The sequence below is a fragment of the Pinus tabuliformis genome, chromosome 9, assembly GCF_031772625.1.
Source record: "Pinus tabuliformis cultivar Carrire ecotype Pingquan chromosome 9, CPIR1, whole genome shotgun sequence".
Taxonomy (NCBI): domain Eukaryota; kingdom Viridiplantae; phylum Streptophyta; class Pinopsida; order Pinales; family Pinaceae; genus Pinus; species Pinus tabuliformis.
Genome location: NC_142307.1, coordinates 1,736,355,353 through 1,736,367,419, shown reverse-complemented (window position 1 = coordinate 1,736,367,419; position 12,067 = coordinate 1,736,355,353).

Below are 12,067 nucleotides of genomic sequence, written 5' to 3'. Positions count from 1 at the left end.
AGGCACAAGCAAGACCAAGTGTGGTGCTTGCATTATGGTGTGCAATTTTTCAGATAGGAGGAAAGCATGCTACAGATAATTGCCATCTATTACTGAATTATATGTAGAATTCACAACAGTTGTTCTATAATTTATGTAGGTTAGTAGGACATGATGAGGGCACCTGTAGAAGTTATGAACTGATGATGGATCGAACTCCTACCTATAGAGTTCAGGCCGAAACACAGCCCCTCGATCAAAACACAGGTATGATGCGCACTGGATTTCAGGGGCGCGGACAAGGCCGAGGTGGAGGTGGACCAAGAAGAGGTCATAGACAGATGATATGTTACAATTGCAGAGGGCCAAGGCATTATGCCCACGATTGTATGAATCCAACGCGACCAACATTCTTGTATTGTACGTTGTTTGATCATGAGTTGAAGGATTGTCCCACACTAATAACAAGGCTGCGCAATAAAGGAGCACTCCAGCCTCCCCCAACTCAGAACCTACAAATGATGAGGTTTGAGCCACATGAGGAAGACCCTGATGTAAATATCATGCTCTAGAGTGGAATTACGACAGGGGATGACAAAGGCAAGCAGCCTGAAGAAAGTACCTGGGCTCGCAAGGCTCCAAAGAAGGAACCAAAATTTGATTTGGAGCATGCTAAGGAGACCTTCATGGAAGCTAAGAGGATCTTCACTGATGCCTCCACTTCAGGAAGTAAAGACAGACTAGAGTTGGAAATGGACCCATCAATGCTCACTACGTTCTTGGACACATCCATGAAGTTGTTGCATGACAACAAGGCTATAAAGGGGTTGCAAGAACTCATAACTAGATGCATTAGGACCGCACTAGGTGAATCGTGCATAGTCTGGAAGCTCAGGAAGCACACGATGTGAACAGGAAGGGATATGAGATTGACCGCGGAATTCATGGAATATGAGATGGACCAGGTGATTCTAGATCTAGGATCAGATGCGAACGTCCTGCCAAAGTATACATGGGAGCACATGGGAAGGCCTGTGTCGCAATGGTATCCTATGCAACTGCGAATGGCGAACTAGCAAAAGATCCTATCTATGGGGAGATTGTAGGGAATCACAGTAGATATCTAAGGATAAAGCGCGCTAGCAAATTTTGAAGTGATAGAGATTGTTGATGAGAGCAACCCCTACCCCGCGATATTGGGAATAGATTGGGTCACTGACATGAATGGAGTGATAAATATAAAGAAGAGCAAGATTATCTTTGAGAAAAAATCTCTGTGCATAGTGGTACCTTTAGACCCTGCAGAAGGATCGCGCTACATGGAGCCAATGCATGACTACGACAACGATGACAATCTGGACTGTGTCTACCACATAACCGTGCGGGAGCAAGACTGGGTAAATCCAACTACAGATGGTCGAATCTCATGGGAGCATGAAAGCTATTACACATCAGATTCTGACGAGGAGATAGAACAATGGCAGAACCAGTTACACAAGGTAACCACACTCAAATGTAACATAATGACGAGGTCGTTGTGTTGTGTAGCAACAAAGGTAAGAGATCTTCCTACGTATGATGGGTTAAGCGAGGTGGATGACTTCCTGAACAAATTTGAAAGAAAGGTACTGGAACAACAGTGCTTCAATGCTATGAAATGGGTACTACAAGCTACACATGCAAGATGGTGGGGTACACACCAAAGAAGTTTTGAGGACTGGCACAAATGCAGAAGGATGATGTGCATGCCATTTGGGAAGCCTCCGATGCAATTAACAGACAATATTGTGAGATGAACTAGCCTGCCCACCCACCTATCCAGGTGGATATAGGCATATGGTGCGAAACCTACACGAATGCACATAATCCTCGTGGTAGGAGACACGATCAGTAAGCAGGTGTGAGAAAGGCAATGGCACGAATGACCCCTCCCATTGGGACCACAAAGTATAGAAAGACCAAGTGCGTAGAAGGATATCCACGTAGAAGCTTTTAACAAAATACGCTAAGCACTGAATAAGGTTCACAATGCGAAGCGGACTGACTGGGACCTCAACGTACTAGCGGTTCTATGGGCTTATAGGACCGTGTGCAAAACTTGGCGCGTAGGCACCTCCTGTAGTATACCTAGGGGGAATAGTATGGGGTACAGAGGGAGGTACCCAAGGGAATAATGTAATGGGATGGGCCATAGTAATAAATAAAGTGGTTAACCCATATTATGTAAGGGACCACAAGTAGTTAGCAATAATGTAGTAAGCCCATTGTATTAGATAGATGGTATTGAGGGAAACATGGTAATGACCCATGGTATTGTATGTATGAGGCCAATATATAGGCTAGAGACTCCCCATTGAGAGATGTCAATGCTTATTGTATTGTCAAGCATATGGCTTGTGGAGCGTTCTCCTTCCTTAAGGAGTGAATGTATGGTGTTGCCCTACCTTAAGGGTTTGATCAATAAAGAAACATTTCTATCTATTTCTATCTTGTTATTTCTTGCGTATATTGGTATCATTTCATATATTTGTAGGTCAGATCTATAACAAGTGGTATCAGAGCACTTTCTTGGGCAAAGTGGAGATTTTTTTTTTTTTTTTTGCAGGAACTTTTTGGGGTGGCGAGTTTGCAGATTAGATCTATATGTTTTGGTGCAAAATTTTTAGAATCTAATTGCATCTCTAGTTTTTTTGTGAAAAAAGTGCCCAATTTGAAAAAAAAATTGGCCGAATTGGAATCTGAATGAGGGAGATATCATTGATTTAAAAATCAGCTATGTTGTAGAAATTTTTTTGGGCGGTGAGTTTGCATATCAGATCTGTACGTTTTTGGGCAATATTTGCAAAATATAATTGTAGATCTAGGTTATTTGTGAAAAAATACCCAATTTGAAAAAGAAAAATTGACCGAATCAAAGTCCAGATGAGGGAGATATTTTTTATTTAAAAAAATCAGCTGTGTTGCAAATATGTTTCGGGGCAGCGAGTTTGCAGATCAAATATATACATTTTGGGGAAATATTTGATAATCTAATTATAGATCTGGGCTTTTTGTGAAAAATTAGCCAATTTGAAAAAAAAAAATCGGCCGAATCAAAGTCCAAATCAGGGAGATATTGCTGATTTAAAAATCAGTTGTGTTCCAGACATTTTTCGGGGTGACAATTTTGCAGATCAGATCTGTATGTTTTGGGGCAACATTTATAGAATCTAATCGCAGATCTGGGTTCTTTACAAAAAATACCCAATTTCAAACAAAAAATTCGGTCGAATCGGAGTCCAGATGAGGGAGATAGCACTCATTTAAAATCAGCTCTTTTTTCAAAAATGTTTGTGACAGCGAGACCGTTGCAGCATGAACCTGAAATTTCAATGCCTAGATCAGGATTTCTATCACATGGGAAGATCCATAATGGTTTTTCCATTTCCGAAAATAGGTCATAATAGGGATTCTGAGCAATATTGACTAAATTGTGGCCATTTCAAATTTTCTCCAAGTAAGTGAATATTTTTTCAAAACCCTCTTCATGGTGGTTCTATATTTTACAGGAAAAGATAATGGTCCTACTATTAAAGAACACATAAAAGAAAAAAAATTATTATGGGAAAAACATTATAAATTTTAGGTAGTGGCTAAATTTAAAGATGAGGCGGCCATATGGTGGGAATTACTTAACAAAAAGAAGTGTTCCAACGTGCCCGATGAAGAATTTGAAAAAATCATTTTAGACAGATGGTCTCATGCAAACAAGATAATGAGAAACATGTGGGGTTATTTTCTACCATTATCTCCTTATTGCAAGTTCATGGATGTATTCAGAAGGAGAAGAACATTGTGTCTATAAATCCTAGTCGCAAGCAAAATATTATAAATGTCAATTTGGCAAAAAATTGCAAGTTCCAGCAAAACACATTGAAAACACACAGGTTGATAATGAGAATGTTCAAGTTTATAAAGATTTGAAACTTTCTATGGATAAGTATGTGTTGCATTATAATTTGTATACTTCAGATAGGGATAACATGGATGTTGTTTTGGGATATCCTTGGATGGAATCTGTGGATACTATCAATATTAATGTGCAGAAGAAATTCATGAAGCTCTGGTATAAAAAGAAGAAAATTACATTGCAGGATATTTCCATTAAGACCAAAGCAGAGACTATGGAGGCAGAATCATAAAGCTCTAATGACACTGACACATTAGATGATGAGCCTTTGATGGTTGAAAATCAAACACAAACATCAAACTAGGTACCAAAAAAATAGGGAGTTCCCAAGGAGGCTGAAGCAGAAAATGTTACAAGTACTGATACATCAAATGAGGACTCAGTGGTTGAAGTAATATTGGAAGATAAGAAACAACAGTATGCACCACAACATGTACCAATTACCAATCAGGCTCCATTAGGTGGTGAATTAAAGAAAGATACATCGTTGGTTAAAACTTCAGCATATCACCACCCACATCACCTAGCAAGAAAACAACCAACATGATGGAAATGCATCAACAACAAGGACAATAACTCCCGCATGAAAGATAGAGAGGGGCGACGATCCACCCACAACTCAGCAACACAGAAGAGTTGCTAGGGTCAACTTCCATCTCAAGCGAGCAAGGCACCAACTAGATCGAGGGTTCACCTTTCTCTTGGATGGATAGATGCACGTGCATGGTACCAGTGGACTACTCTTTTGAGTAGATCTTATTATTTGTGTTCTTATGTTTCGGGGACGAAAGATGTTTAAGGGGGGTGGAATGTAGTATAGCTAGGGGGGATAGTATGGGGTACATAGGGAGGTACCCAAGGGAATAATGTAATAATGGGATGGACCATAGTAATAAATAAAGTGGTTAACCTGTATCATGTAGGGGACCACAAGTAGTTAGCAATAATGTAATATGCCCATTGTATTAGATAGATGGTATTGAGGGAACCATAGTAATGACCCATGGTATTGTATGTATGAGGCCTATATAGAGGCTAGAGACTCCCCATTGAGAAATGTCAAGGATTATTGTATTTTCAATCATATGGCTCGTGGAGTGTTCTCCTTCCTTAAGGAGTGAATGTATGGTGTTGCCCTACCTTAAGGGTTTGATCAATAAAGAAACATTTATATCTATTTCTATCTTGTTATTTCTTGCGTATATTGGTATCATTTCATATATTTGTAGGTCAAATCTATAACAAGTGGTATCAGAGCACTTTCTTGGGAAAAGCTCTTATACCACTTGTTATAGATATGATTTGCAAATATATAAAATGATACCAATATACCCAAGAAATAACAAGATAGAAATAGATAGAAATGTTTCTTTATTGATCAAACCCTTAAGGTAGGGCAACACCATACATTCACTCCTTGAGGAAGGAGAACACTCCACAAGCCATATTCTTGAGAATACAATAATCCTTGATATCTCTCAATGGGGAGTCTCTAGCCTCTATATAGGCCTCATACATACAATACCATGGATCATTACTATGGTTCCCTCAATACCATGGGCCATTACCACGGTTCCCTCAATACCATTTATCTAATACAATGGGCTTATTACATTATTGCTAACTACTTGTGGTCCCTTACATGATATGGGTTAACCACATTATTTATTACTATGGCCCATTCCATTATTACATTATTCCCTTGGGTCGCCCTTCATACCCCATACTATTCCCCCTAGGTATACTACACCACCAAGGCTGGAGTATAAAGAAAACGTTGTAAGCCCTATAATACATGAAAATCTTAGACCACGCATGATAACACCAGTAGATATGATAGTTCACGGAACCTTGGAAGAAGGAATCCAACAGGGAAATTCTAGGCTCCAAGAACTTGAAGAAGAAAGGGTACGATTAAGGAAGAAAAGCGCTCTGGTAGATGTAGAAGTCAAGAAGTTAGAGGATGAGATAAAGGAAGATTTTATCAGTAAAAAGACCAGGGTGATAAGGCAGGACGCACATGATCACGAGGACAAATTTGAGGCCTATTGTCACAAATTGATCAATCTGATGCCTTGGCTTGGACCGCACATTACTAAGCGAGTCAACTAGGGTAGCATGTTGCAGATGATAAAGTGCGCAATGTCGCCCGTAATAATAAAAGGTGGGTATTTTCCAAGAAACATGATGGATGACAGGATGAAACTTTACACCGATGGTGCGACCACCTGACTAGCCAAGGGAAGTACAATCTTAGTGCTCCAGACAGTTGAAAGGAAGCACAGGACTATAAACTATTATGCCTGGGAGCTGCGTGATTTTGGAGTTACATGCAGAAGCAAAGAGTCACAAGGTCCGTGACCACGCATGGGGTGTTGCACTGCTGTGTGGGTTGGAAAAAAAGTGACCGTTGAAGTCACTATTCATGATGGGATGCTCGACTTGAGACCAAATGGAGTGAGCAGCAGGCATTTAAGATGTGATTTATGGGCAAGATTTGGTAAAATCTTCCACCAAGGGAGCATTAATGAATCGGATTTGGCAGGAACATTCAAATTCAAATTCAAAAAGTGCTATAAATTACAAGGGGCTTCCTAGCGAACAACACTTGGTCATTTGTGAATTGAGCTATTGAGTGGAGCCCTATTTGTTTTGTGCCGAGTGTTGATTGAGCCCTTGAGTTCACGAGTGATCGATTTCTGGATAGACACGATGGAAGTAGCTGAGGAAGTTATGGAAATAACCGAAATGACCGTCGAAGAGGCCACATAGGCCCTGACTATGGGGGATTCTCCGAAAGGAACCGGGATTTTGGCAGAAATCTCGAAATCACCACACACGCTAAGACCAAAGAAGGATAAACAAGTGATGGTTCCTATATGTGTGTCCCCGTGGAACTCGCTGCACACCAAGCTGTCAATGGAGGACACGGGGAAAGCCGTCACCATAGAAACTGATGAAGAAGAAGAATATCTAGAGGACCTTATCATCGAAGAGGACGAGGATGACGACATGGAGGAGGAAATTGAGCCTACGCACCCCCCAACAAAGTTTCCCGCCTATGTCCCCCCGAGGAAAGGGAAGGCTAGAGTACCCAAGGACCTTGACAATACCAAGAGTTTGCTCCAGACCCCGCTCCTCCAGACAACATTATTTTTGAGGGCACACACCTGGGACAGGTGCCGAGCTTAAAATTTGAAGATTGGGACCTCACTGACCACGAGAAGTTCCCTCATCTTGAGACCACGCACATCATGAAGCCTAAGCAGAACATTGCGGCGGGGGTTACAAAATCAGAGCCATGAAAGTGGTTGCATAGAGTGGAAAAGGTAGGGCTACTTAACTTGTTTTGGGTGCCACATTTCCACTATGCCCCAATAACAATTTTCATCATCAGGCCGCTGCTCTTCCTGGTGCATGGTGGGTGTTTATGGCTGGAGGAGCCCATCCCCATCATGGAAGACTTGATTCACCGCATTACCTGGCTGTCGTGCAAAGGAGAGGACCCCGCAGACATCTCGGAGGGCAAGAGTAGTGACTTGTCCATCACAAAGGCCATGAAGAAGAAATACAAGTTGGCAAAGAAGAAAAGGGGCTATGCCATATCTAGCATCAACGATAAAGCAATGAGAGTGGCGACTCAAATACTGGCCGGTAAGGTTATGTGAAAGTGCAGCGCGGATGAGGTACCCATGCGAGTGGTAGCACTTGCAGAACAATGCACAGAGGGGGTCCGAGTTCCTCTGTAAGGAGTTCTTAGAAAATTTCCGTGAGGCCCAGGAACAAGGCAAAACATTCCGCTATGCATGGCTTCTGTTGTCCATAGTGCTCGTGGTTGGGGAACTACCGGAGGATAGTAAATTCCCCATAATTGACAGGGATCTGCTGGAGGCTACGATGTATGATTTGCTCTATGCCACAAAGGATGCAAATAGGATCCGTGACAGATGAACCTTAGAATGGGGATCAACAGCAAGTCGTGGTTGTCACCCACTTTCTACAATAGCCTGCAGAGTTTTATAGAGTTTAAAGTGGACATCCACGACATATACATCAGAACGCGCAAGGACCCGACCAAGCAATGGAGAGAGCTACCCTTTGTAGCCACGAACGATGTAATCTTCAATGTACTGGAGACATGGCCGTCGGGGTGGCGTGCTCCAGAAATTGCAGAAATAGAGAAGTCAGCGGTGCAGAGGAGGAAATACGGGGCCAAAAGAGAAACGAAGGAAGGAGGTAGAAATAGTAGAAGTGTAGGTGGCACGGGAAGTTGCACAAACAACAACTAAATAGGTAAAGGCCACAGTAGCAGCAGCGTAGGAGGCAGCCATGAAGGTGTGCAAGGGCCAAATGTCGCCTTCGCATGCGCAGGAAGTAGAGGAAGAAGAGGGAGGCATGGACCTGTAAACCACATCAACATAGTTGAAGCGCTAGCACCCGACCGAGCAGGCAGAGTTGTGCAAGAAGGTCAAGGCATCGAAGTTTTCTATTGACCCGATCACCCTTACTAAGGGTGATCTACACGACATCGGTGAGACAGTGCAAGATGTCACCTCCGAGGCCCTCCAAAATTTCATGCAGGAGAACCATATTGTGTTGGGGGCCCTCATAGCGCAGTTGCAAGAGTTATAGGTGTGGCCTCCTCCAGCTAGTACCCTTTCAACCACCCTTTCAGTCGGAACAATGCTAGCAGAACAAATGTTTCATGCTCAGGTGATGAATACTGTAGTGTTGCCAGAAGGGGCACTAGTGACAAAAAATAAGGCCAACAGACCTACGGTTAGCACACTGAAGGGTCTCAGCATAAACATGGCTGCACTTCCATGGGAGACCTTATATGTTCTGCAAGATGGGATAGCTGCAGAACTACGAGCTAAGGAGAGTCGTGCACTGCAAGTCCTTAGTGAGCAGAAAATCAACATGGAACAGTTGAGCTTGCAATGCGACAAAGTGGTGTCGCAGAATCGATAGCTGGTATAGGTAATAGATGAAGCTTGTTGAAGCGTCCTAGAGTTGGCCATCCCAATAGACACACCAGCAGAGGTGCGATCCACAGGTTAGCAGCAGGGGTGCGTGAGGCATGGGAGGAAGTGACAAAGGTTCAGTTGGAGTAGAACCTTCAAATTGTCGAGCTACAATTAAAGGCACAGCCGTCCACCCCTCTGGAAGTCAGAGAATAACATGCTAGCACTATTGCAGTGGGACTAGATGAGATTGGCAGTGCAGTGTGAGACTGCACCAGCATGTTGGAAGAATCATTTGAGGTCCTCACAAATCTACAGGAGGACCCCAACATCCAGCACTTAGAGACAGAGGTGCGAGAACTCCAACAACAGTATGATAGCGTTAAAGGAACTGTGTAGAAGGTGGCCCTCACTCAGAGGCTCACACGGATGCAAAAGGTCAAAGCATTGAAAGAACAGGTGGACGCAACATGACACAAGGAAGAAATCCTGAAGGCGCGCGCTCATCCTTGGATCGACGAGCCTTTCACCATCACAGTAGAAATTGAAGGAAAGCTCTCACACATGCAGGGGATACAGTTACAGACGTAGAGAAGCACTTCTGACACCGCGGTCTCAGAACAATGCATGTAGTAGATTCAGCAAGCAGCAGCTCAGTGTGTTGCCGACCTTGCAGCAATTCGAGCAGAGTTGGAAGGACTTCATGCGAAGATCTCCACGCTAACAGAGTGACTCGAGGGCGAGTCACAATGTTTGTGTTGGGGGCCTGTTGGGCATGGAATCCCCCCAAGGCATGTTTTGGGGCTTAAACCCCAAGTTTTGACCAAATCTTCTTGTAAAAGCTCCGCGAATTGTGGGCACGAAGTGCGAAATTATGATAGAGTCACAAGGTTGTCCACCCTCATTTTGTAATGTAATGTCAGCTTAATAGACCTACCCATGGTCCACGGACCATGGGATTGTATAAATAGAGCAAGGCTCTAAGTAGAGAAGATAGCTAAGAATAGAAGAGCATGAGAAGTCTAAGTGATTAAGCTTAAGTGTAAAGTGTGTCTTTGGGTTGTAGAGTAGGGGAAGGCTCTACAACTGAGTGCACAGAGGCTAAGTAATCCGTGGCTAACTGTGTGGACCCCTGCAGTTGAGTGCGTAGGGAAAGTCAAGTCTGTAACCATTGGAAGAATCAATAAAGAGAAGTTTACCAAATTTCTATGCATCTTTTCCTATTTTAATATATGATTGGGTATCATTTGCAAGCATATTGTTTATTTGCTACGCGAACTTATATGAATGTTTTATATAACTAATTATAACGTAAGACCTCCAAGTACGCGAAGGTAATTAGCTGGTATAAAAAGTTCTCGGGTAATAGCACAGAGCGCAACTCTATCAGTGTGGAAGCACCACAACCTGTGGTTAGGGCTGCACAAAGGCAGTGTATCAAGGCATGAGGAACAGGGAAGTGCGTGAAGTGACCTGCACACAAGGACAAATGGTGGGACCAGTCAAACCTCTCAAACATCTCATGGGTGCGGAAACCTGGTTCTAGCACCCTCCCATACTACTTCAGGTGAGACCTCAGTCCGGGCTCCATGGACTATTGCCGAAAGGGCCAATAGTATAAGGATTTGTTTAGCTAATTAAATCTGAACCTGGGTCAAGCCCCAACAATCCAACAAAATGGGTACAACATTAGGATTTTATAGGAAGGCTAGCAAGGAGAGGAATCGGTTGAACCCTTGATCGAAATTCTAATGGGCTAGGTGAGCAGAGGAGGACCCAAAATTTTAGATATGCCCAAAACGTTTGGGTGTTGTTGTAGCAGCTACGACAATTGGCCAACCAATAGTAGAATTTAGCATCTCTGTGAACATCCCTGTAGTAGCCTGAGTCTGGATAATGATGCAAGGGAATATTGAAAAGTTTTTATGTTTACCTCTTGCATTTCCTTGACCTTTGTAGATATGCCTTCCCTTTGTGTCTCAGCTAGTTCTTTCTAGTCAATAAACATCCAATTATAAGTTCACACATGCTAGTAGTTGATGATGATGCAAAGAATAAGGTAGAGGGATTATTATATTCATAATTTAAAAAAAAAAGTTTTTGGTGTTGCTCCATGTCCAGTGGCCCTCAACAGTACCCTGATGGAGTCACTCCAAGAAATCACAAACATTTCTCCACTGCAAGCGATCTTGGTCAGTACCCGACGGAGTCGTCGCATCCTCTTTGTGCAGGAATATTTTCTCAATCCTTAACCCTTTATTTAAATTCATTTTCTTTTATGTGTGCATTTTCACTTATTATTTGGTGTTCATTGCGCTAGGGCGGATGAGGGATCCCAACTTATTCAACGAGTAAGAGAGGTTGTTTCTTTCTTAACAGAAGCTGAGATATCATGACTTAGGTTTTCCCTCATGCCAAGCTTCCACATCTCATCTCTAGTTAACAAGTGAACAAAGAACATGATTCATTGAAACAGTCAAGACCATGTTGAGCACAAGATTCAGGTTATGGGTATAGGTCATTCAAACTAATTAGGGTTCCCCATAATTAATCCGTTCTTATATTCCTTGTTAACAAATTAGACTCGTAGGAGAGATATCCAGGATGCAAATTTGATGACTGGTTCTAACAGAAGCTACCCATTGGAGTAACCATCACAACTACACACAATTATTAGGGCTAGGGTTTTAATGCTAGGGCAAGGTGACCAGGGAAGCTCTTCTATGGCTTCAACATGTGAGAGGTGGTCGAGAAATCCTCCTTTCGGATTTGTGCATGTGAAAGCAGGTGTGATAAATCTAGTCGTAACATCAATGGTTCGAAGGCTTTAGGTCACGAAGGCTCATGCAATGGTATGTAACATAAGGGGAATTACCAGGCTAGGTCAAATGCGAGTGTATGTCAAGAAAGAAGGAAGATGCATGATGTAATGCAATAGACAAGGCTTATGATGCAATGTAATTATATGTATAGAAGAGATCAACTAATTGCAACTAAAAGACCAATACAATGCATATGCAAAGATTTCATGAATGCCATCCAACAATAAACAAATGCAAGGACATGAGTGCAAAATAAAAATGGAGGAAACTAAACTACCTATAGTGAGGAAAATGAAACATATAAAATTTAAACCATAAAGAAAATTTTAATCAGAAAATTAATATGAAAAAAC